This window comes from Ailuropoda melanoleuca, chromosome X, assembly GCF_002007445.2.
Source record: "Ailuropoda melanoleuca isolate Jingjing chromosome X, ASM200744v2, whole genome shotgun sequence".
NCBI classification, from domain to species: domain Eukaryota; kingdom Metazoa; phylum Chordata; class Mammalia; order Carnivora; family Ursidae; genus Ailuropoda; species Ailuropoda melanoleuca.
In genome coordinates, this window is record NC_048238.1 from 90,931,992 (window position 1) to 90,959,645 (window position 27,654).

General features: G+C 37.6%; 1 pseudogene; it reads right to left on the bottom strand.

Moving 5' to 3' along the window:
* Positions 1 to 27,654, bottom strand: LOC100472886 (annotated as a pseudogene).

Sequence of the window (27,654 nt, forward strand, 5' to 3'; positions counted from 1 at the left end):
CTAAATGATAAATCTCCCAAACTCCTTGAGACTTTCAAAGATAATCCCCATCTGTTTACAATTCTTCAGAGACATCTCAATGGGTGCACCAATCCACACAGATTAACACCTATCAAAAGAAGCTGTGACATTGATGGGGGGCCCCTTTGGAAGCCAGCTGTTCCAGTTCTTTCATAAGACTTTCCTCAAGCCCAGAAAAGCAAGTAATGCCCCTAGACAGCACAATTTTCACAAAAAGATTCTTCTGAATTTTAGCGCCACCCTTCATAATGCTGCTGGAGACTATTTTTGAGAGTCCCAGATTGTGGATACCCAGCTGGTCAGGTGCAAAAAGAATCTCAGGCACCTGGTACAGCTGGTTCTCAGTGTAGATGGCATTCTCAATTGGCTGTTTATATTCTCTCAGTTGACAGTTTGTATTGCATGATCTCATCTGGCCTCTTACATAGTTCTTTTCTGGCTCCAAGGCCATATAACAAAGTTTCTCTTTGATATCACTCAGTAAGACCTTGTGAAATATACAAAGGAAGGTGCTCACACCAGTGAGAAGGAACCAGGTGATATGCTATGTGACGTCTTTCCTTGTCATATAGAGCTTGATGAGAGCATTATGTAGGGAATAACCCTCAAAGATAGGGACAGTGCAAGTAACCCCATCCCCATTAGTCCCATGACAGAGGTAGAACTGTATAGAGTGCTACCACTGCATGGTTAGACAGGTAGAAGGCAGGCACATCACTTCTGCTATTTTCTGTCAAATCTCTCTTGGGTCCAAGAAGGGTTTAGTTATGAGCACAGCCCAGTGACAGGGTTTTACTTTCAGCTCCCACTTAAAAAGATACTTTCAGAGTTTCTCCATGTCACCATATCCTATTACCAGTCCATACTCATGGGGGAAGTGCAAATGCAAGCCTTCATACTTATATGGGATTTCTTACCTACAAAATACTTTTTCTAATTGGCTCCTGACAAAAGCATGTTTAATTTTGGATACCCCATGACAAAACTGATGACATTATGGGTCCAATCTCTCTAGACATGGCTGCTTTGCAGAGTCCTGGTCCATTGTCAAAAATTATAGCTGGAATATCTACTACATATGTGTTAAACACTTCTACAGTGTGCTCTTTCAAACTTCAACAAAATAAAGGAAACTTGATCACTTTGTAAGACAACAAGCACCTGTGGATGTCCTCAGAGAACATCAGAGACTTTAAAGAGTATGGTTTCTGAGCCATGTGCACTTCCTTCTTGGTAAGACATAAGCAGAGGAAGGCAAACCATACCTATGAACAGCTTTAATAAACCTGTGAACTTGAAGCCGAGACCAAGTACCAAGTGAAGGTACCAAGCTACGTCCCTGTCCCAGAGAACTGTTTTTTTCTGCTCTGTTCAGCTGATATTTATGGAATGATGAAAATACCCTTCCCTTTTTAAGGGGAAAAGCTAAGCACCTGATACAGGTCTGGGTCTGAGTGGGGATTCCTGCAACTCAGTTCCAGCACCACTCAGAACATTTGTCTTTCCCCCTTCTTACAGTTATTTTTAAACAACTTTATTGAGACAAATTTTGCATACCATACAATTTACCAATTTAAAGTATATAATACAATGATTCTTAGTATATTCAATGATAGGTACAAACATCATAGATATCAATTTATATTATTTTCATTAGCTCAAACAGAATCCCATACCCTCTAACCAGCACATTTTCAGACCAATTCCCCCCAAGCCTTAAGCAGCCACTAATATATTTTTTGTCTTTATGGATTTACCACTTTTGCATATTTCTTATGAATGGAAGCATAAAATATGTTAACTTTTGTGACCAATTTCATTTTCTTTATATATTGTTTTTGAGGTTCATACATTGCTTAGAGATAGCACATTGTGTTTATCCATTCATCAGTTAACAGGCATATGGATTTTTCCCATCTTTGACTATTAAGAAATATACTGCTAGAAACAATCTTGAATATGTTCTTTGGAAAGACTTAGGTTTTCATTTCCTTTGGTTATATATCTAAAAATGTAAAAGCTGAGAAATATGATAATACCATGTTTAATCATTTCAGGAACTCTCAGTCTGTTTTCCGAAGTGTCTGATGCATTTTACATTCAAACTAGCAGCGTAGGAGAGTTCCTACTTTTCCACATGCTCACCAACACTAATTAGTATCTGACTTTTTTATTCTAGGCATTATATTATGATATGGCATCTCATTTAGATTTTGATTTCTTTTTTTAAAATTATTATTATGTTAGTTACGATACAGTACCTCATTAATTTTTGATGTAGTGCTCCATGATTCATTGTTTGCATCAACATGGATGGAACTGGAGGAGATTATGCTAAGTGAACTAAGTCAAGCAGAGAAAGATAATTATCATATGGTTTCACTTATTTGTGATTTTGATTTCTATTTCCTTGATAGCTAATGATGTCAAGTGTTTTTTCATATGTTTATTGGCCATTGGTTTATTGCTTTGGAGAAATATCTATTCAGTTGTTCAGTCCTTTTTAGAGTAAGTTTATAAACTCAAAATGGATAAAAAACCTCAGCGTGAGACAGGAATCCATCAAAATCCTAGAGGAGAACATAGGCAATGACCTCTTCAACATTGACCACAGTGACTTCTTTCAAGACATGTCTCTAAAAGCAAGGGAAACAAAAGCAAAAATGAACTTTTAGGACTTCATCAAGATAAAAATTTTTGCACAGCAAAGGAAGCAGTCAACAAAACTAAGAGGCAACCAAGATTTATAAATAACTTCTCAAACTCAACACACAAAAAACAAATAATCCAGTCATGAAATGGGCAGAAGATATGAACACACACTTCTTCAAAGAAGATATACAAATGGCTAGCAGACACATGAAAACATGTTCAACATCACTAGCCATCAGGGAAATACAAATCAAAACCATAATGAGATACCACCTTACACCAGTTAGAATAGCAAAAATTAACAAAACAGGAAACAACAATTGTTGGTGAGGATGTGGAGAAAGGGAAACCCTCCTACACTGTTGTTGGGAATGCAAACTGGTGCAGCTACTTTGGAAAACAGTATGGAGTTTTCTCAATACATTAAAAATAGATCTATCCTACAACCCAGCAATTGCACTACTAGGTATTTACTCCAAAGATACAGATGTAGTGAAAAGAAGGGGCACCTGCACCCCAATGTTTATAGTAGCAATGTCCACAATAGCCAGACTGTGGAAGGAGCTGAGATGCCTTTCAACAGATGAATGGATAAAGAAGATGTGGTTCATATATACGATGGAATATTACACAACCATCAGAAAGGATGAATACCTACCATGTCCATCAGCATGGGTGGAACTGGAGGGGATTATGTTAAACGAAATAAGTCAAGAAGAGAAAGACAATTATCATATGGTTTCACCCATATTTGGAACATAAGGAGTAGCATGGATGACCACAGGGGAAGGGAGGGAAAACCGAATGGAAAGAAATCAGAGAGGGAGACAAATCATGAGAGACTCTGGATTTCAGAAAACAAAGTGAGGGTTGCAGAAGGGTGGGGGGCTGTTGGATGGGGTAACTGGGTGATGGGTATTAAGGAGGGCATGTGTGGTAATAAGCACTGGGTGTTATATTCAACTAATGAATCATTGAACACTACATCAAAAACTAGTGATGTATTATATGTCAGCTAATTGAACTTAATAAAAATAAATAGAAAATTAAGTTTCTCTTTTTATTGTTGAGTTGACAGTTCTTTATATATGCTAGATAAAACTACCTTATCAGATATATGATATTCAAATATTTCTCTCGTTCTGTGTCTTTTCACCTTCTTGACAGTGTCTTTTGAATCACAAACATTTGTATTTTTTTAAAGATTTTTATTCTTCTTTGAGAGGAGAGCAGGAATGGGGGGGAAGGGGCAGAGGGAGAGAGAGAAGCAGACTCCCCACTGAGCAGCGAGCCTGACGTGGAGCTTAATCCCAGGACACCAAGATCATGACCTGAGCTGAAGGCAGATGCTTAACTGACTGAGCCACCCAGGCGTCCCACAGGCATTTGTATTGTTGATAAACTACAATTTATCTATTTTATTTTTTGTTGCCAGTGTTATTTGTGTCATATCTAAGAATCTATTACCAAATCTGAGTTTGTGAAGAGTTACCCCTATTTTTTCTTCTATGAGGTTTACAGTTTCAAATCATACATTTAAGTCTTAATCCATACTTATTTAATTTGGTATATGGTGTGAGGTAAAGGTACAACTTCATTCTTTTGCATGTGGCTATCCTGAATACAGTAATGTATAAATAGAATAATATACCATGACCAAGTGGAATTTATTCCAGCCATTCATGGTTGGTTCAAATCAGGAAATCAATCAATATAATATATCATATTAATAAAAGATAGAAACCATATAATCTTCTCAGTAGAGAAAAAGCATTTGCCCAAATCCAACATCCTTCATAATAGAAACACTCAAAAGTAAGTAATAGAATTTAACTTCCTCAATTCATAAAGGATATCTATGAAAAAAATCTATGGCTAGCATTATACATAATAGTGATGGACTGAATGCTTTCCCCCTATATCAGGAACATAATGAGATGTTCATTCTCACTACTCTTATTCAATATTATACTTAACATTCTTACTAGGCTATTAGTCAAGAAAATAAACTAAGAGGCCTCCAAATTGGAAGGGCAGATGTAAAACTATATGCATTTACAGATAACATAGTCCTACATACAGAAAATCCTAAGGAATCAACAAACAAACAAAAAATATCAGCAAGGTTGTGGAATTTAAAAAATCAATATAATCAATATTCAAATAAAAATCAGTATAATTTTTATTTTATACAATGTCAATGAACAGTCTGAAAATGCATTTGTAAGCAGAAATAGAAGGATTTCAATTGGAAGAGAAAAGAACATAAACAGAAACCATAGCAGATAGGTGTTGTGATTATTTGTGATATAGTAGTAAATGCTATGTTGTACTGCCTAGTTCCCACCATTCAGAACCAATGTATTTATCCCCCAGTTGCCAGGAGTGTTGCCTGCTGATGACTCACAGCCAGGGATATTCCTAGATATTCTTCTCAGCTAATGGAAGCTGAATTGCCTAAGGTTGTGCTTCCTCCCCAGGAGCAGCCTACATCCAATGACTGGTCAATGAAGGAGATATTGTCCTAGCCCCTTGATCCAAATTGCATGAACTGTGAAGGCCCATCCCAGGTCAGTTACCCCCATGGGATTAGCTGAAGCTTGTTATGCAAATAAACCACAGTTTAATTTATGACGGCTCAGTTTTGCTATGCTTACTCCCTCCTATGTATTCATGCCAATTGCACTCAACAACATACTCTCTGAATGCCAATATCAGTCTTAATGCCCATATCCAGAAAACATAACATAAAAGGGTTTGCCTCTGAAGTAATTTGAGGAATCAGAATCTAAAGTGGAATTTTGAATCTTAATAATTCACTGGCCAGGAAGCAATGACCCCACAGATAGTATCCATCATGTCCTAGAAGTGCAATTTTAAAAGAAAAAAAAATCTCACCAGTGATGGACTGGAATCAGATATACTAATGAGAAGGAATACAATGGCTACACTGGTGGGTGCTGTATCTCAGGATTCTGAGAAGTTTGGGAAAAGTGGTAATTACAAGGACAATGGAATTTGATGGTGCCTGCTGAATAACATCATTACATTGGAGAAAGACAATGAAAGGTAATTAATCAACAATATAATGCAAAGTGCAAAAGTGAGAACCTCTTTGACAGTTTCTAAAGAGACTCTTATCTCTCACATCCAGAGGGCAAAAATAAGTGAGACTCAGTTTCCAAATTTAATTATAAAGGTAGTGAGGTTCCAGATATGTTTTAATTCTTAGCCTTTGCAAGGCTGCTATGTTAAGGTCAGGGCTCTATTTGGGAAGCAGTGAGACCCTGAAATATAAGATGGAGACATCCAAAAATTATACTTAAAAATCTTGAATCACCATATTGCACTAAAACATATGATTCTTCAAAGGTAGTCCACTGTTCCCTGTTAAAGTCTGATACCTTTCTTCCTATAAGATAATGCAGGGGCTTCTGCATTTAAAGGTCCCTTCAGGCCTTTTTATTAATGAATGAATGAATGAATTTTTATTTAAATTCTATTAATCAACATATTATGTGTTATTCGTTTCAAAGGTAGAGGTCAGTGATTCATCAGTCTCATATAATACAGTGCTCATTACATCACGTGTCCTCCTTCAGGCTTTATCTACAGTATTGTTTCTGGCCACTAAGACAAATAACTGTAGTCAAATGACAACATAATTTGAACAAGGAAGCAGTGGATCTGTTAATATCAGTCGTAATAACATGACAGTAACACTGGAAGGTGTTGCTAATGCACTTCTAAGATGGCTCTTGGAAAAAAAAATATGGCTCTTGAAGCTTAGGCAATGTAATGGGCCATCCTAGATAATGAAGAAATAAATGAATTCCCATATAACACAGTAGAATGGATCAAAAGTTTTAGAAAAGTAGGTCTGCCAGAGTATGTATACTATACACGGATGATAAAAGTCTACCAACCAACTATGTTCTCTGGGAGGGCTTTATTTTTCAAAATAATAAATCTGTGTTGACTGTCTTTTAGATATCCTCCATAGGTCATGGCTGCTGGTAGGAGATACTGTTATAGAATGGAGCTCGATGATAGCAATGTCAATGATAGGTTCCTGAAATAATAAAGGCTAGGTGAAAACATTTATATGTAAGAAGTAAACTAGGCATAATGAGGAGAATAAATGGCAAGTTAATAGTGGCATCCAGGGAAGCCTGTTCCAAAAAGAACTATAAAGATGGTTGATACTTTTGGAGACTGCCTTTCTGGAGATTGAAATATTATAAAAGTAAAAAGTGGATAATAGAGGGGGAACCTGGGAAGACAGTGCAATAGGTGAATCCTAAGTTCACTTCCTCCCATGGATATGCCTAGATTAAAAGCCACATTAATGTAAGTAACCCAGAAAGCAAACTGAAGACTGGAAGAAAAAGACTCTCCACAGTTAATCATAGAGAGGGGGATATATTAAAAATGGCAGGAAATGTAGTGTCTTGAAATGGAACCAAACTAACTCACAAATAACCATATATGGGAGGGGCACCACGAGGAAAAAAAAAAGGTGTGGAGAGGAGCAAACTTCACCGTAGGCACCCCAGAAAAGAGGGACCTGCACTGGGAAGGTGAGTATCCACAGTATTTGGCTTTGAATACTGGAGGGGTTTAACTATGCAAGTTTTTCCAATTAGTAGGGCTTAACACTAGTAAATTTAAAAATCACTGGGTTCAGCTTTGGTAGAGTTAGAGGGCAATAGAAAATTGGGTCCTTACCCTTAAAGAGACAGCATAGCAAACAACACTGGCAAAAAAAAAAAAAACAGCATAAAAACAGCAGTTGGAAAAATTCCTGGGTTATACATGAAGATTAATTTACTAATCTCATAAGATATGCTTGAGGGGCAGAGACTTTTAGGAAACTTCCCCAGAAAAAAAGAGCAGGCTGGCACACTTTCGCTCCCCCTACCCAGCCTAGATACCTGGACACCTGCAGGAATCAGCATGAACACTCACCACCTAGCTTGTTATTACTGCATGCCCTGCCCCCATGTTCTTTTGCAGACTGCCCCATCCAACCCACCCCACTGGATAAGATTACATCCAAGGTGGCTCCTATCACATTTCATTCTGCAAAAAGCCCTGACAGTGGCCAATACCACCATAAAGTGACTCTTGTTCTAGAGAAAGAGAAAGATAACCACACACACCAGTTCCACTGCAGCCCCAGCAGTGAGCTAGGAGGAGATATCTAATCTGACTACCAGCCCCACCCACCACCCACCTCACAGGAGGCAGCACAAAGAGAGAGTTCTATTGTTGGGATCACTGCAAACCCAGCAGATTGGGGGGCAGACATTTTGTCTGACTGCAGGCCCTGCACACAAATGAAAGGCTCTTAGGGGACAAGGCAGGGAGAGCGCCCTGCAGTTTGGTGTGACCACAGTTCCAGCAAATGCACTGAAGGAAGACATCTGGTTTGACCATACTATAAAACCAAGGCAGCCCCAAACTGGCCCCTTAACAGCACAGAGATGAAACTTGCCCAAAACGGGCTAAGAGGGCCATTACAGCCAACTGGACTGAATGCAAACACACCTCAACCACAACAGTAGGGCACATGCAATAAATGAAGGAGGCACCCCCACAGTACCAGGAGCTAATGAAGAGAGAGATAGCACTACAAGGTACTACAAAACCTTCTCTTCATAAGGTCACTACATTCAAGATCAGGAGGCATAGCTGACATTCCTAATACAAAGAAACAAACATAGAGAGTCAGACAAAATGAGACAGAAGAATATGTCCCAAATGAAAGAATAGGACAAAATCACAGCAAAAGATGTAACTGGAAAAAATATAAGCAATATGCTTGATAGAGAATCCAAAGAATGTTCACAAAGATACTAGATTTGAAAAAAGGGTGGAGGAGTTCAACTGAAATTAAAAATACACCAAAGAGAATAAACAGTATACAACAGGGAGCAAAATCAATCTACAAACTGGGAAGAAAGAGTAATGGAAAGCAATCAAGCTGAACAACAACAACAACAACAAATCTTAAAAAAGAGAGACTACTTTAAGTGAACTCAGGGACATCATGAAGTGTAAGAACGTTTGCATTATAGGGATCCCAAAAGAGAAAGAGAAGGGAACAGAAAACTTATCCGAAGAAATAAAAACATCCCTAATCTGGGGAAGGAAGCAGACATACAGATCCATAAGTCACAGAGAGCCCCCAAAAAATGAACGAAAAAAGGTATACATCAAAACACATAAAAATTTAAATGGCAAAAACTGGTGACAAAGAGGAAATTTTAAAATCAGTGAAAGAAAAGAAAACAATGATATATAAGGGGAATCTCAGAAGACTAACAGCTTATTTTTCAATAGAAACTTAGCAGGCCAGAAGAAAGTAGCATGATATACTCAAAGTGCTGGGAAGAAAAAAAAAAACAGCCAAGAATATCTATCCAACAAGGCTACACACAGAAAAGAAAGAGAGAGAAATATTTTCCTAAACAAATAAAAGTTAAATTTATCAGCACTAAACCAGCTCTACAAGAAATGTTAAAGGGAATTATTTGAGTGGAAAGAGAAGGTCATAGTCAGGAAAAACAAAATTAGGAAAAGAAAAAAAAATCAAAAGTACACACGAGCATAATAAAAGTAGTAGATTAATCACTTATAAAACCAGTATAATGGTAAAAGAACAAAAGCAGTTAAATAAATTGTCTCTATAACAATCAGACTTATGAAATAAAAGGATGTACAGTGTGATATCATATACTTTAAAGGAGGAGGGAGTAAATATTTATTGCTTTTAGTATTGGTTCAAATTTAAGTGATCATCATGCAGATATAGACTGTTATAAATATAACATGTTATATATAAACATAATGGTAACCACAAATCAGAAAGCTATAATAGATACACAAAAAATAAAGAAAAAAGGAATCCAAGCATATCACTTAGAAAACTATCAATCCACAGGGAAAAAATGAACAGAGAACTGTAAAAGCAATCATAAAGCAAGTAACAAAATGGCAATAGGTATATACTTATCAATAATTTTGAATGTAAATGGACTAAATGCTCCAATCAAAACATATAGGGTGATGCAATGGATTTTAAAAAGCAAGACCCATTGATATACTGTCTATGAGAGACTCATTTCAGACACATGAAGACTGAAAGTGAAAGGATGGAAAAACATTTATCATTCAAGTGGAAGCAAAAAGAAAGTTGTGGTAGCAATACTTATATCAGACAAAATAGATGTTAAAACACAGACTGTAACAGGAAACAAAGAAGGACACTACATAATCATAAAAGGAAAAATCCAACAAGAAGATAAAATAATTGTAAATATGCACTTAATATTAGAACCTTAAAATACATAAAACAACTATTAAGAGATATAAAGGAAGAAATTGATGAAAAAATAATACAAGGGATTTTAACACCCCACTTACATCACTGGATAGATCATCTAGACATAAAATCAACAAAGAAACATTGGGATTGAATGACACATTAGGCCAGATGGATTTAAAATATATACAGAGCATTCCATCCAAAAACAGTGGAATGCACATTCTTTTCAAGTGCACCTGGAACATTCTCTAGAATAGATCATGTTAGGCCACATAATAAGTCAAAACAAATTCAAAAAATTGAAATCTTAGGAAAAAAATTGAAATCGTATCATACATCTTTTCAGCCACAATGGTATGAAACCAGAACTCAATCACAAGAAAATTTCTTAAAAGAATTCAAATCCCGGGAGCTAAATAACATGCTACTAACAAATGAATGGGTTAACCAAGAAATCAAAGAGGAAGTAAAAAAAAACACATGGAGATAAATGGAAATGAAAACACAGTGGTCAAAAATCTTTTGGATGCAGCAAAATCTATCCTAACAGGGAAGATTATAGCAATAAAGACCTACTCCAAGAAGCAAAAACAAACAAACAAAAACCCACTCAAATAAAAACTTAATTTTACACCTAAAAGATCTAGATGAAGAAGAATAAACAAAGCTCAAAGCTGGTAGAAAGAAGGAAATAATAAATATTAGAGTAGAAAAAAATGAAATAGAGACAAAAGTCAATAAAACAGATCAATAAACCAAGAGCTAGTTCTTATGAGAGATCAACACAATTCATAAAACTTTAGACAGACTTATCAAAAAGAGAGAAAGGGACCACGAGAGAGAGTAAGAGAGAGAGAGACCAAATATTCAAATAAATAAATTCAGAAATGAAAGGAGAAATAACAAACAACATCACATAAATGCAAAGGACAATGAGAGAATATTATGAAAAACCTCATGCCAAAAATTGAACAGCCTAGAAGAAATATAACCTCTCAAATATAGAAACATAACCTCTTAAAACAAAATCAGGAAGAAATAGAAAATTTGAAGAGACCAATTACTAACAATGAAATTGAATCAATAATCCAAAAACTCCAACAAGGCAAAATCAGAGAGGGATACAAACCATAAGAAACTCTTAATCATAGGAAACAAACTGAGGGTTGATGAAGGGGGAGGGGAGTGGGGGGATGGGGTAACTGGGTGATGGACATTAAGGAGGTATGTGATGTATTGAGCACTGGGTATTATATCAGACTGATGAATCACTGAACTCTACCTCTGAAACTAATAATACATTACATGTTAATTTATCAAATTTAAATTTAAAAATAGAAATAAATATTAGAAAAAAAACTGAGAAAACTGGAAAAAAACCCAAAAAACCAAAACCAATACAAACCAACAAAAGTCAAGGACCTGATAGCCTCACAGGTGAACTCTACCAAACATTTAAAGAAGAGTTAGTACTTTTTTTCTTAATCTATTCTAATAAGTTTTAAAAACAGGAAAAAAATTCCAAATACATTCTATGAGACAGGTATTACCCTGATACCAAAACCAAATAAAGACAATAAAAAAAGAAAACTATAGTCCAATATCTCTGATGAGCATAGATACAAAAATCTTCAATAAAATATTAACAAACCAAATCCAACAATACATTAAAAAATTCATCACAATCAAGCAGCATTTATTTGAGGGACCAAGCATGGTCCAATATTCACAATTAAATCAACATGAAACATTGCATTAACAAAAGAAAACATGAAAACCATATGATCACTTCAATAGATGCAGAAAAAGCATTTAACAAAGTACAACATTCATTCATGATAAAAACATTCAACAAAGTAAGTTTAGGGGGACCATACCTCAACATAACAAAGACCATATATTCAGCTAACATCATACTTAATGGTGAAAAGCTGATAGCATTTTCTCTATGATTCAGGAATAAGAACAATGTCCACTCTCACCAATTCTATTAAACATATTACTTAAGTCCTAGTCACAGCAATCAGGAAATAAAAAGAAATAGAAGGCATCCAAATTGGTAAGAAGCAAAACTTTCACTATTTGTTGATGACATGACACTTTTTACAGAAAACCATAAAGACTCCACCAAAAAACTACTAGAACTGATAAATGAATTCAATAAATTCACAGGATACAAATTAATATACGGAAATCTGTTGAATTTCTATACACTAATAATGAAGTAGCAGAAAGAGAAATTAAGTAAACAATCTCATTTACAATTGCACTAAAAAGAATAAAAAACTTAACCAAGAAGGTGAAGGACCAGTAGTCTGAAAAACATAAAACATTGATTAAAGAAATTGAAGATGACACAAATGGAAAGATATTGCATGCTCATAGATTCAAAGAACCAATATTTTTTTAAATGTCCATACTACTTAAAGCAATCAACAGATTTAATGCAATCCCTACTAAAATATCAAGAGCATTTTTCACAGAAGTAGAACAAATAATCTTAAAATTTGTATGTAACCACAATAAGACCCAAAATAGCCCAATCAATCTTGAGAAATAAAAACAAAGGTGGAGGAATCACAATACCAGATTTTAACATATATTACAAACCTTTGTTAATCAAAACAGTATTGCAGTGGCACAAAAAATAGACACATAGATCAATGGACCAGAACAGAGAGCCCTGAAATACACCCACACATTTACAGTCAACTAATCTACAACAAATGAGTGAGAATATACAGTGGGAAAAAGAAAGTGTCTTCAACAAACGGTGCTGGGAAAACGGAATGGCTACATGTAAAAGAATGGAATGGGATCACTTTCTTACACCACATACAAAAATAAAATCAAAATTGATTAAAGAACTAAATATAAGACTGGAAATAAAAAAAAACCCATGAAGAAAACTTGGACAGTAATCACTTTGACATCAGTCATAGAAACATTTTTCTACAATTTTTTGTATCTCCTTGGCACAGGAAACAAAAGCAAAATTAAACTATTGGAACTAACCAAAATAAAAAGCTTTTGCTCAGTGGAAAAACCCACAAATAAAACATAAAAATAACTTACTTAATGGGAAAATATATTTAAAATGATACATTTGATAAGGAGTTAATATCCAAAATATATAAAGAATATATACAACTCAACACTCAAAAACCTAATAATGCAATTAAAAAAGGGCAGAGGGCATGGATAGACATTTTTCTAAAGAAGATATAGAGATGGCCAACAGACATATGAAAAGATGCTTAATGTCAGTAATCATCAGGGAAATGCAAATCAAAACCACAATGAGATACCACCTGACACTTGTCAGAATAGTTAAAAAAAAAAAAAAGAAAGAAGTGTTGTTTAGGATGTGGAGAAAAAGGAACCCTTGTACATTGTTGGTGGGAATGCAAGTTTGTGCCACCACTATGGAAAATAATATGAAGGTTCTTCAGGAAATTAAAAATAGAATTACAATATTAATATAAAATAATCAATATATCTATATATGTATTATAAAGAATATATATATATATATATATATATAATGGAATGCTACTCAGGCATAAAGGAATGAAATTTTGCCTTTTGCAATGACACAGATGGATCTAGGAGATATAATGCCAAGTGAAATAAGCCAATCAGAGAAAGGCAAATACTATATGATTGCAGTCATGTGGCATTTTAGAAACAAAAGAACAAAGAAAAAAGAGGTAAACAAAGTCAGACACTTAAATATAAAGAACAAACTGGTGGTTGCTAGAGGGGAAACGGGGGGGTATAGGTGAAACAGATGAAGGTGAGTAAGAGTACTTTTATCATGGTGAGCACTGACTAATGTATACAATTATTCAATCATTATATATTTTTTAAGATTGTATTTATTTATTTGACAGAGACAGACAGCCAGCACAAGAGAGAACACAAGCAGGGGGAGTGGGAGAGGAAGAAGCAGGCTCCCAGTGGAGGAGCCTGATGCGGGGCTCGATCCCAGAACGCTGGGATCACGCCCTGAGCCCAAGGCAGACGCTTAACAACTGCACCACCCAGGCGCCCCTCAATCATTATATTTTATACCTGAAATGAAATGAATATAACACTGTATGTTAATTATACTGGAATTAAAGAAATGAATAACAGAGGTAATCATTAGAAAGGAAAAGAAAAGGAAAATTTTAGAAGTATAAAAATAAAATATAAATTACTAGATGGGGAGTTTTGGGGAAGATGGTGGAATAGGAGAACCCCAAGTTCACCCTGAGCCATATTTATAACTTGATGTCACTCACATCAGAGTAAATGAACTGGAGAGTGATCTGAAGACGAGCAGAACAAACTCTACAACTAAATTTAGAGAAGAAGCCACATTTGGGAGTTTAGGAAGGGCAAAAACTGTGGTCTGGAGCTGGTCACAGGAGGGAGGGAGCTGCAAGAACAGAGAGGGGAAAGCACCAGGGAGCCCACACAGTTAAGATGAATCCCCATAACATCTGCCTTCAAAACCAGAGCAGCTGAAATCCATGATTTTGTATAACCAACAGGACTTGGAGCCTGGAGCATTAAAAGTCAGCTGCCTCAGCACTGATCAAGCTAGCAGGACTAGTGATAGCTGGGACCCTGCCCTTAAAGAGAAAACAGCCCATGGAGAGGCAACATAGAAGCCACAGTTTGCACAAAGCATGGGATGAACAGGAGCTATATCTTCTTAAATGGATTTTGGAGCATGTTGGGGGACTTTTCTGGGAACAAATGATCTGACAAGCAACATTTTCCTCTTCCGCCGCCCCCAGCATAAACACAGAGATACCTGTGGGAGGTGGTGCTGCACTTGCTACCTAACTTGCTAGCAGTGTCCCCCAGCTGAGTTCTTGTGAACACCTGCCCACTCCAAGTCGGTAGGCCTTGGCCCTGGGCTCAACACAAATTTTGTTAAAGCCACATGCGACCATCCCAGCTGACAAGTACCACTGGATGCTACACACCACACCACCAGTTGCTGCCACTGCCACAAGTCTCACCTCTAGTGGCCACCAAGCTTCAGAGGATCCAGCCTAGAACTAGCAGCTCAACACAAATTTTGCTAACTCCATGTGCACCACACCCAGCTGCCCCACACACAGACACCCTGCATTCTGGACCACCACCACTGTCTCCAGATGCAGCTACCCTGCACGCAGACACCACACCCATCATGTAGCTGCTGCATGCCCGAGGCCAACACCATCTCCATGTACTGCACTCCTGGCCACTACTGCCATTAAAGCATATCATGCCCCTAGCCACCACTGTGCTATGTCTTTGGTGGACACCACACTTGCAGGATCTGGCCTAGGCTAGCAGCTCAGCACTTTTGCTAAAGCCATGCTTGTGACCTGCCAGGCCATCACATACAGAGATACCAGGCACCCCTACCCTCTGCCAGCACTTCTGTGCCTCATGACCTTGTTGCCACCACTATTGTGCACTTACAGGATCCAGCCTAGAACTAGGGCTCATAGAAAATTTTGCTAACACCATAGCCCCCTCCCCTGTGTCCCTCCTGTGTCCATGTCCCCTCAAAGCCAGCCTGCCTGAGTCTCACTGACACCACAGAAAACAAGCACAGCCCACAATAGGCAGAGAGTCAGTGACAACATCTAGACTGAAAGAAAAAGTGACTCAAACACAATAGCAGGGTACAAGCAACACACATAGGAGACTACCCTGAAGTGCCAGGTTCTAGTATATAGAAACAGACACAGATAGGTAGAAAAAAATGAGGAGACATAGGAATATATCCCAAATAAAAGAACAGGACAAAATTACAGCAGGAGATCTAACTAAAACAGAAATAAGTAATATGCCTGATATAGAATTTAAATGATCATAAAGATATTCACTGGACTTCAGAAAAGGGGGAGGATGTCAGTGAGACCCTTGACAAAGAGATAAAAAAATAACATATCAGAGATTAACTCAATAAATGAAATTAAAAATACAATAGATTGAATAAATAGTGGGCTATAGGAAGTAGAGGAATGTTATCAGTGACCTGGAGAATAGAGTAATGGAAAGCAATCAAGCTGAACAGATAAGAGACAAACATACTGCATAGTGAGAATAAACTTTGAGAACTCAATGACTCTAACAAGTGTAATAACATTCACATTATATATTTCCCAGAAGAAGACAAAGGGAGGCAGAAAACGCATTTAAAGAAATAATGGCTGAAATTTTCCCAAATCTGGGGACGGAAACAGAGATCCAGATTCAGGAGGCACACAAATCCCCAAACAAATTCACCCCAGGATGTCCACACCAAGACACACAGTAATTAAAATGACAAGAGATAGTGATAAAGGAAGAATTTTAAAGGTTGCAAGAAAAAAGAAGACAGTTACATACAAAGGGAAACCCCATGATGCTATCAGCTGATTTTTCAACAGAAATTTTGCAGACCAGAAGAAAGTGGCATGATATATTCATAGTGCTGGAAGTTAAAAATCCATGTCCAAGAATACTTATTCCAGCAAGGCTATAATTCAGAGTAAGAAGGAGAGATAAAGAGTCTTACAGAACACAAGAGTTAAAAAAATTCATGACAAGTAAATCACCCTGACAAGAAATGTTGGGGGGGGGGACTCTGTGAGTGGAAAACAAACAAAAATAAGTAAGAGTAAAAAAAAATAGGTAGCACAAAAGCAAAAAAAAATAATTAAGTGTACTTATAAAAACCAGTCAAGAAAAGCACAAAATAAAATGATGTAAAATATGATACCAAATACCTGAAATGTGGAGGGTAGAGGAGTAAAGAATGTGTTCAAAACTAAGTCACCATCAGCTTAATATAAGCTGCTATATGCTGAAGATGTTATACATAAACCAAATGGTAACCACAAATCAAAAAACAGTAATAGATATGCAGAGAATAAAGGGTAAGGAATCCAATTATATCAGTATAGGCTACCACACTATAAAAGACAGAAAGAGAAAAAAAAGGATCGAGGAAAAACTACAAAAACAAGTAACAAAATGACAATAAATATGTATCTATCAATAATTACTTCAAATATAAATGGGCTAAATGATGAAATGAAAAGCCATAGGGTAACAAAGGAGAAAAAAAAAACACATCTATATACTGTCTATAAGAGACTCACTGCAGGCCTAAAGTCACCTGCAGTTTGAAAGTGAGAGGATGGAGAAATATTTGTTATGCCAATGGATGTTGAAAGAAAGATGGAGTAGCAATACTTATATCAGACAAATTGGACTTTAAAACAGACTGTAACAAGAGACAAAGAAGTACACTATATAATCATAAAGGGGACAATCCAACAAGATCTAACAATTGTAAATATTTATGCACCCAACATGGGAGCACCCAAATACATAAAACAGCAAATAACAGACGTAAAGAAACTAATTGATAGTAATATGTTAATAGTAGAAGACTCCACTTACATTGATCAACAGATCATTCAAACAGAACATCAACAAGGAAACAGTAGCTTTGAATGACACACTGGATTAGATGGATTTCACAGATTTATTCAAAATATTCCATCCTAAATGGCAGAATACATGTTTTCTTCAAGTGCACATGAAACATTCTCCAGAATAGATCACATATCAGGCCTCGAAACAAGCTTCCCAAAATTCAAAAAGATTGAAGACATGCCATGCATTTTGTCTGACGACAACTCTATGAAACTAGAAATCAACCACAAGAAAACATTTGAAAATACTACAAATGCATGGAGGTTAAATAACATGCTACTAAACAATGAATGGGTCAACCAAGAAATCATGAAGAAATAAAAAATACATGGAGACAAACAAAAGGAAAACACAATGACTGAAAAACTTTGAGTGCAGCAGAAGCAGTTCTAAGAGGGAAGTTTGTATGAAAACAGGCTTACCTTAACAAGCATGACATATCTCAAGCAAACAACCTAACTTCACACCTAAAGAAAAATAGTAAGCAAAACCAAAAAACAAGCAGAAGGAAGGAAATAATAAAGACTAGAGCATAAATAAATGATATATACACTAAAGAAACAAAAAAACAAACAAAACCCCGATAGAACAGATTAATGAAACCAGGAGGTGGTTCATTGAAAATATCAACAAAATTGAGAAACCTCTAACCAGAATAATCAAAAGAAAGAGAGAGAGAGTGAGAGAGGACTCAAATAAAATCACAAATGAAAGAGGAAAAATAACAACTCACACCAGAGAAATTGTAAAAAAATCTTATGAAAAATTTTATTCCAACAACTTAGACAGCCTGGAAGCTACAGATAAATTCCTAGAAACATATAACCTACCAAATTTGAAGGAGGAAGAAATAGAAAATTTGAACAGAGCAACTACCAGTAAGGATATTGAATCCGAAGTCAGAAAACTACCAAGAAACAAAAGTCCAGGACTGAATGGTATTAGAGGCAAATTCTACAAAATATGTTTTATATTTTCCCTACCATACATTTAAAGAAGTGTTAGTACCTATTCTGTTCAAACTGTTTCAAAAAATAGAAGAGAAAGGAAAACCTAAATTCATTCTGTGAGGATCGTATCAACCTAATACCAACAACACATAAAGACACCACCAAAAAAGAGAACTATAGGCAAATATCTCTGATGAGCAAACATGCAAAAAATCTTCAACAGCATACTACCAAACTGAATCCAACAACACATTTAAAAAATCATTCACCAGGATCAAGTGGCATTTATTCCTGGGATTCAAGGTGGTTTAATATCCATGAATCAATCAATGTGATATATCTCATCAATAAGAGAAAGGATAAAAACCATATGATAATTTCAATAGGTGCAGAAAAAGCATTTGACAAAGTACAACATCCACTCATGATAAAAACCCATAACAAATAGGCTTAGAAGGAACATATCCCAAAAGACATGAACAGATATTTCTCCAAAGAAGACTTCTAGATGGCCATCAGACACATGAAAAGATGTTCAACACGACTAACCATCAGGGAAATGCAAAACAAAACTGACACTTGTCAGAATGGCCAGAATCAAAAGCAAGCTACAACATGTGTTGATGAGGACTTGGAGAAAGATGAAGCCTCCTTTTTTAAACATTTATTTATTTATTTATTTATTTATTTATCTATTTTAGAAAGAGAGAGGGAGAGAGAGATAGTACATGAGAGTGAGGGGAGGGGAAGAGGGAGAGAATCTTCAAGCAGACTCCCCACTGAGCACAGAGACCAATGTGGGGCTCAATTTCATAACCCATGAGATCATGACCTGAGTTGAAACCAAGAGTTTGATGCTTATCCAACTAAGCCACCCAGGTGCCCTGAGAAAGAGGAACCCTCTTGCAGTGTTGTTGGGAATGCAAGGTTGTATGGCCACTGTGGAATACAGTATGGAGGTTCCTCCAAAAGTTAAAATTAGAACTACTCTCAGATCCAGCATTCACACTACTGGGTATTTATCCAAAGACTAATTCAAAGGGATATATGCACCCCAATGTTTATAGCAGCATTATTTACAGTAGCCAAATTATGGAAGCAGCCCAAATGTCCATTGATAAGTGAGTGGAATGTTCTTCAGACATACAGAAGAATGAAATCATACCATTTGCAATGACATGGAGGAGCTAGAGAGTGTAATGGTAAGTGAAGTAAGTCAGTCAGAGGAAGACAAATACCATATGATTTCATTAATATGTGGAATTTAAGAAACAAAACAAATTAGCAAAGGAGGAAAGAGAGGCAAACCAAGAGACAGACTCTTAACTATAGAGAACAAACTGATGGTTACCAGAGGGGAAGTCAGTGGTGGGGGTGCGGTGAAATAGGTAATAGGGATTAAAAAGTGCACTTGTGGTTATGAATGATGGCTGATGTATGGATCTGTTGAATCACTATATTGGACAACTGAAACTAATATAACACTGTATGTTAACTATACTGTAATTAAAATAAAATAAATAATAATTAGTAGATGAATTTAGATGGATAATATTGACAGAGGAAAGAGCCTATAAATTTGAAAATTAGTAAATGGAATTAATGCAGCCTTAAATGGAAAAAAAAAGCCGATGGAAAAAATAATCAGAGCCTCTGGAAACTGTAAGACAATGACAAAATATCTAACAAACTTGTAATTGGCATTCCAGAATGAGAGGAAAGATAGATAGGAAAAAAAATAATTGCTTGAAGAAATAATGTAGATAGATACAATGAAAACTATGTCTGAGACATCATAGTCAAGTAGCTAAAGAAAAAAGAAAATCTTGAAAGCATAGAAAAATGGCACAGCAAATTCAAGGAAACAATGATTCTAATGACCACTGATATTTAGAAACAAGGTGGACCAGAAGAGAGGGGGAAATAATCTTTAAGATTCAGGAAAAATACCTTCTTCCTGGTATTCTGTATCCAGTGCAAATATCATTAAAAAATAAATGTGTACAATACTAAACATACTCTTACCATACAACCCAGCAATCTCACTTCTTGGTGTTTATCCAAATGATATGAAAACTTATGTCCATACAAAAACCTGTGTATGGATGTTTATTACTGTAAACAAATATTTATAATTATCAAAACTTGGAAGCACCCAAGATATTTGGTGAGTGGACAAATACTGTGTGGTACATTTGAACAATGAAATATTATTCAACATTGAAAATAACTGATCTATTAAGTCATGATAAGACATGGAGGAAACTTAAATACACTCTACTAAGTGAAAGGAACCAATCTGAAAAGGCTACATACTATATATCATTCTAGCTAGAGAGGAGTTAAGATGGCAGAGTAGTAGGGGGCCCTGGGCTTGCCTTATCCCTTGAACACAGCTAAATCAACATCAAATCATTTTGAACAATGAGGAAATTGATCTGAGGATCAAGAAAACAATCTGCACAATTAGAAGAAGAGAACATGGCAGGTGAGAGGTTTGGAGATGTGAATTGGGGGAGAGAAATCTACCGGGCCACAGAGAAGAGGGAACCATATTTGCAGAGAGAAGACAGGGAGAGGAGGAGGGGGGGAGAGATAGAGCAGTGTATTAGGTTCACGTAAGAAAAACTGTCCCCCAAGACCATTTTCCGGGGAATAGAGATGAACTGAATATGGCAATTATTTTGTAAACAATGAAGCTCAAATTGTGAGGTTTTAGAAGTCCATACCATTTCCCAGGGTCACACCTGAAGGGCAGTGATACTCCTGGGAAGAGAGAGGGCAGATGCCTGGAAGCAGACAGTGGAGAGAATGGTGTGGGGATCTCCTGGGTTGCACTGGGAGAGAACAATCCCCTTCCTGCAGTATATTTGGAAGAGGGTATATTGCCTCTCCAAGGACAAGTGACATGGAGGGCACCACTGAGTGGCCATTCAAAAGCAGGGACACCCAGAGGGTAGATAACCTGGTTGCAGCATTTTGCTGTGCTTTGCCATAGACTCCAGGTACCTGTGCAGCACTGCTACAGCTTTTCTGGGACAGAATGGCACTGGATGCAGCACTAACAGGCTCTCCTCTGGGAGAGGGGAGCAGGTCTTTGCCTTGCAGGGTCTTTTAAGATCTGGAGATTTGAATCCCAGCTGTGCACCAGAGATAAAACACAAACTGTGGTGAGGGGCATGCCTTAGGCCTGGACACAGACAGGTTGAGGGCAGGTATCTCATGGAAGGCTGGGGCACAGAAGGGGGGATTGTTCACTCTTCTCTGTGGGCTTCCTTAACACTAGTGGGTGTGAGTTCTCTTTCCCTGGATGAGAGGGTGGGGTGACACCATCTTCCACCCCTCACCCCCGCCCACCAGCATGTGAGACTTCAGTGGGCAATACAGGACCCTCAGTAGGGACAGGAGCTGCTTACACCAAACCCCACCCTTGACCACAGGCAGGGGCATCTTAACTAAAGCAGGTCTGACTGTGAGCCAGCTCAGTGGACCCCTACTTCAGAGGACCAACACAGTACTCCAGCATGCTCCAAGTCTAATGAACATAAGTGCACCAAAGCATCAGCTTGAGTTATAGTGGAAATAGGACCAGGCCTGCTTTCTTGCTTGCTTTTTCATCAGGCTTATAGCTTTTAGTTCATTTTTTAATAATAATATTTCTTATTATATTATGTTAGCCACCATACAGTACATCCCTACTTTTGATATAAAGTTCCATGATTCATTAGTTGCATATAACACCCAGTGCACCATGCAATACGTGCCCTCCATACTACCCATAAACAGCCTATAACATTCCCCCTGCTCTGAAGCCCTCAGTTTGTTTCTCAGAGTCCATAGTCTCTCCTGCTGCATTCCCCCTTCTGATTACCCCCCTTTCTTTATCCCTTTATTCTCCTACGGGTCTTCCTACTTCTTATATTCCTTAAATGAGTGAAACCATGTGGTAAATGTCTTTCTCTGCTTGACTTATTTCACTTAGCATTATCTCCTCCAGTGTCGTCCATGTTGCAGCAAATGTTGAGAAATCGTTATTTTTGATAGCTGAGTAATATTCAATTGTATCTGTGGACCACACTTCTTAATCCAGTCATCTGTGGAAGGGCATCTCGGCTCCTTCCACAATTTAGCTATTGTGGACAGTGCTGCTATGAACATTGGGGTGCAAATGGCCGTTCTCTTCACTATGTCTGTATCTTTGGGGTAAATACCCAGTACTGCAATTGCTGGATCATAGGGTAGCTCAATTTTTAACTTTTTAAGGGACCGCCACAATGTTTTTCCAGAGTGGCTGTACCAACTTGCATTCCCACCAACAATGTAGGAGGGATACCCTTTCTCCACATCATCTCCAGCAAATGTTTTTTTCTTGCCTTGTAAAATTTTGCCATTCTAACTGGCGTAAAGTGGTATCTCAGTGTGGTTTTTATTTGAATTTCCCTGATGGCTAACAATTTTGAACATATTTCATGTGTCTGTTAGCCATTTGTATGTCTTCATCAGAAAACTTTCTGTTCATATCTTCTGCACATTTTTTGGTTTATTTGTTTCTCGTGTATTGAGTTTGAGTTCTTTGTAGATCTTGGATACCAGTCTTTTATCTGTAGTGTCATTTGCAAATATCTTCTCGCATTCCATGGGCTGCCTCTTGTATTTTTTGACTGTCTCCTTGGCTGTGCAGAAGATTTTTATCTTGATGAAGTCCCACAAGTTCATTTTTTCTTTTTTTTTCTCTTGCCTTTGGGGATGTGTCATGAAAAAAGTTGCTGTGGCTGATGTCAAAGAGGTTGCAGCCTATGTTCTCCTCTAGGATTTTGATGGATTCCTGTCTCACATCGAGGTCTTTCATCCATTTGGAGTTGATCTTTGTGTATGGTGTGAGAGAGTGGTCAAGTTTCATTCTTTTGCATGTAGCTGTCCAATTTTCCCAGCACCATTTATTGAAGAGGCTGTCTTTTTCCACTGGATGTTTTCTCCTGCTTTGTCAAAGATTAGTTGCCCAAAGAGCTGAGGGTCCATTTCTGGGTTCTCTATTCTGTTCCATTGGTCTATGTGTCTGTTTTTGTGCCAGTACCATGCTGTCTTGGTGATCACAGATTTGTAGTATAGCTTGAAAATCAAGCAACGTGATGCCCCCAGCTTCGTTTGACCTTTTCCACAATTCCTTGGGGACTTGGGGCCTATTCTGGTTCCACACAAATTTAAGGGCTGTTTGTTCCAGTTCTTTGAAAAATGTCATTGGAATTTTGATTGGGATGGCATGGAAAGTGTAGATTGCTCTGGGGAGAATAGACATTTTAACTATGTTTATTCTTCCGAACCATGAGCATGGATTATTTTTCCATCTTTTTTGTGTCTTCTTCAACGTCTTTCAAGAGTTATTTGTAGTTTCTAGAATATGGATCATTTATGTCTCTGGTTAAGTTACATCGGAGATAACGTATGATTTTTGGTGCTATTGCAAGTGGAATGGATTCCCTAATTTCTCTTTCTTCAGTCTCACTGTTTGTGTATAGAAATGCAACTGATTTCTGAACATTGATTTTGTATCCTGCCACATTACTGAATTGCTATATAACTTCTAGTAGTTTGGGGGTGGATTCTTTTGGGTTTTCCATAGAGAGTATCATGTCATCTACGAAGGGAGAGTGTTTCACTTCTTTGCTGATTTGGATACCTTTTATCTCTTTTTGCTGTCTGCTGTTGCAAGGACTTTTAGGACCATGTTGAATAATAATGGCGAGAATGGCCATCCTTGTTCCTGATATTAAGAGAAATGTTCTCAGCTTTTCCCCATTGAGAACGATATTCAATGTAGGCTTTTCATAGATGATTTTTATGAAATTGAGTAATATCCCATCTATCCCTACACTCTGAAGGGTTTTAATCAGGAAAGGATGCTATATTTTTTCAAATGCTTTTTCTGCATCAATTGAGAGGATCATATGGTTCTTGACTCTTTTCTTGTTGATATGATCTATCACACTGATCTATTTGTGAATGTTGAACCACCCTTGCATCCCAGGGATGAATATCACTTGGTCATGATGGGTAATCCTTTTAATGCACAGTTGGATCCTATTTGCTAGGATGTTGTTGAGAATTTTGGCATCCATATTCATCAGGGATATCAATCTGTAGTTCTCTTTTTTGATGGGGTCGATTTCTGGTTTGGGGATCAAGGTAATACTGGCCTCATAGAATCAGTTTGGCAGTTGTCCTTCTGTTTCTATTTTTTGAAACAGCTTCAGGAGAACAGTTATTATATCTTCTTTGAATGTTTTGTAGAATTCCCCAGGGAATCCGTCAGGCTGTGGACTCTTGTTTTTGGGGAGGTTTTTGATCACTGCTTCAATCTCTTCATAATTAATTGGGCTGTTTAAATAAACAATTTCTTCCTGTTTCAGTCTTGGTAGTTTATAGGTTTCCAGGAAGGCACCCATTTCTTTCAGGTTGTTTAATTTATTGGCATAGAGCTGTTGATAAAATTTTCTAATGATCCTTCCTATTTCACTGGTGTTGGTTGTGACCTCTCTGTTTTCATTCATAATTTTGTTAATTTGTGTCCTTTCTCTATTCTTTTGAATAAGTCTTGCCAGTGGCTTATCGATCTTATTTATTCTTTCAAAGAATTCGTTTCTAGGCCTGGTGGTCTCCTCTACTGTGCTACTGGTTTCTAATTCATTGATCTCTGCTCTAATCTTGATCACCTGCCTTCTTGTGCATGGATTAGGCTTGTTCTTCTGTTACAGCTCCAGCTTCTTGAGGTGAGAATACAGAAACTTCATTTTAGATTTTTCTATTCTTTTGAGTGAGGCTTGGATGGCTATGTATTTTCCCCTTAGGATGGCCTTTGCAGTGTCCCATTGTGTTTTCATTCTCCTTGGTCTCCATAAATTCTTTAAACTGGTTTTTAATCTCCTGGTTTTTCCAATCATTCTTGAGAAGGATGGTTCTTAGTCTCCAAGTGTTTGAGTTTCTTCCAAATTTTTCATTGCGATTGAGTTCAAGTTTCAAAGCATTGTGGTCTGAGAATATGCAAGGAATAATCTCAGTCTTTTGGTATCAGTTGAGACCTGTTTTGTGATCCAGTGTATGGTCTATTCTGGAGAAAGTTCATGTGTATTCGAAAAGAATGAGTATTCTGTTGTTCTGGGGTGTAGTGTTCTGTATATATCTATGAGGTCCATCTGGTCCAGTATGTCATTCAAAGCTCTTGTTTCTTTGTTGATTTTCTGCTTAGGTGATTTGTGTATTGCTGAGAGTGGAGTGTCAAGGTCCCCTACTATTGACGTATTATTATCTGTATGTCTCTTTATTCTGGTTAAGAGTTGGCTTGTGTGTCTAGCTGCTCCCCTGTTGGGGGCATAGATATTTATAATTGTCATATCCACTTGTTGGATACATCCTTTAAGAATAATATAGTGCCCTTCTGTATCTCTAACTACAGTCTTTAGTTTAAAATCTAATCTGTCTGATATGAGAATTGCTACCCCAGCTTTCTTTTGAGGTCCATTGGCATGAAAATGGTTTTCCATCCCTTCACTTTCAGTCTGGATGTATATTTCCATTCAAGCTGAGTCTTTTGTAGACAGCAAATGGATGGGTCATGTCTTTTTATGTAATCTGCAACCCTGCAGCATTTTACGGGAGCATTTAGGCCATTCACGTTGAGAGTATTATTGAGAGATATGTTTTTAATGATGTCATGTTTCCTGTGAAGTCTTTGTTTCCATAGATTGTAAATTTCTGTTCTGTATCTCTCTTGGGGCCTTTTTACTTTTATAGAACCCCCCTTAATATCTCATGTAGGGCTTGGTGGTCACAAATTCCTTCAGTTTCTGCCAGTCTTGGAAGTTCCTTATCTCTCCATCCATTGTGAATGACAGCCTTGCTGGACAAAAGATCCTTGATTGCATGTTCTTCTCAGTTAGAGCTTTGTAAATACTGTGCCAATGCTTACTGGCCTGCCAGCTCTCTGTAGGCAGGTCTGACATTATTCTGTTATTCTTCCCTCTGTACGTAAGGAATGTGTTCCCTCTGGGCACTTTCAAGACTGCTTTCCTTGGATCTAATATTTGTGAATTGCATTATGATGTGATGTGGTGTAGGTCTGTTCTAATTAATCTTGGGAGGGGTCCTCTCTGCCTCTTGGACACAAATGCTTTTTTCCTTTGCCAGATTAGGGAAGTTCTCAGCTACAATTTGTTCATGTATCTCTTCTAGACCTCTCTCTTTCTCCACCCCCTCAGGGATGCCAATGATTCTGACATTGAGTCAGTACTCTCCCATAATCTACATTCTTGTGATTGGATTTTTTGAGGCAAGTTTCTGTTTTAACTTTCTTTTCTACCATCCCATCCTCCAATTCACTAATTCGTTCTTCTGCCTCATTTACACTGGCCATCAGAGCATCTAGTTTTGACTGTATTTGATTCATAGCATTTTTTATTTCTGCCAGATTCACTGTCATTTCTGCCTTTAGAGATTCTATATTCTCGTTAATATTTCCATTAATATTTTTTTCAAGCCTACACATCATCTTGACCATTGTTACTCTGATATGGTTATATCCATATCCATCCACCACAGTCTCTATGTCCTTTCTTTGCTGAAGGTCTCTCCTCCTCCTCATTCTGATGAGGAGAGGTTGTGGGGGATGCCCAGAGCCCAAATTATTGACCAGGACCCAGGCAGTGTGCACTTGTTTTATAGGGATCTTAGGGATGTGGGCTTGTTGATTTTTCAGCCTGCTGTCTGGGGGAGGGGCCTACCACACTGATACTCAGGCAACCCTGTTTGGGTAGAGTTGCCCTGTCCCCTGCGATAGGGGCTGGGGTTGGGCACAATATGAACCAGTATTTCGGGGCTTTTGTTTTCTGGTGGCTTTCCCTGGCAGTTTTCTGTGCTTCTTCTGAGAGTCAGAGCGGCAGTGGCCATATCCTAGCCTCTGTCTCAGAAGAGAGCTCACAGTCTACTCTCCACTGAGCTCTCCTGGCCACTTTAACTCTGTTTTCATCAGTGTTGCTAAAAACCCCACAGCATCCCATGTTGTGTGCCCCACAGCCACTCTCCCAGCTCTCGCTTCCAGGGCTGGCACGTCTCTCTCCTCTGTGCTTCTAGCACTGCCAGCTGCCCCGGTTCTCACACGTGCTCCCAAGCTCCCTGTTTCAGTGTGGTTTGCGTGCTCTCCAGAGCACCAGTTTTCCATCTGGTTGGGCACAT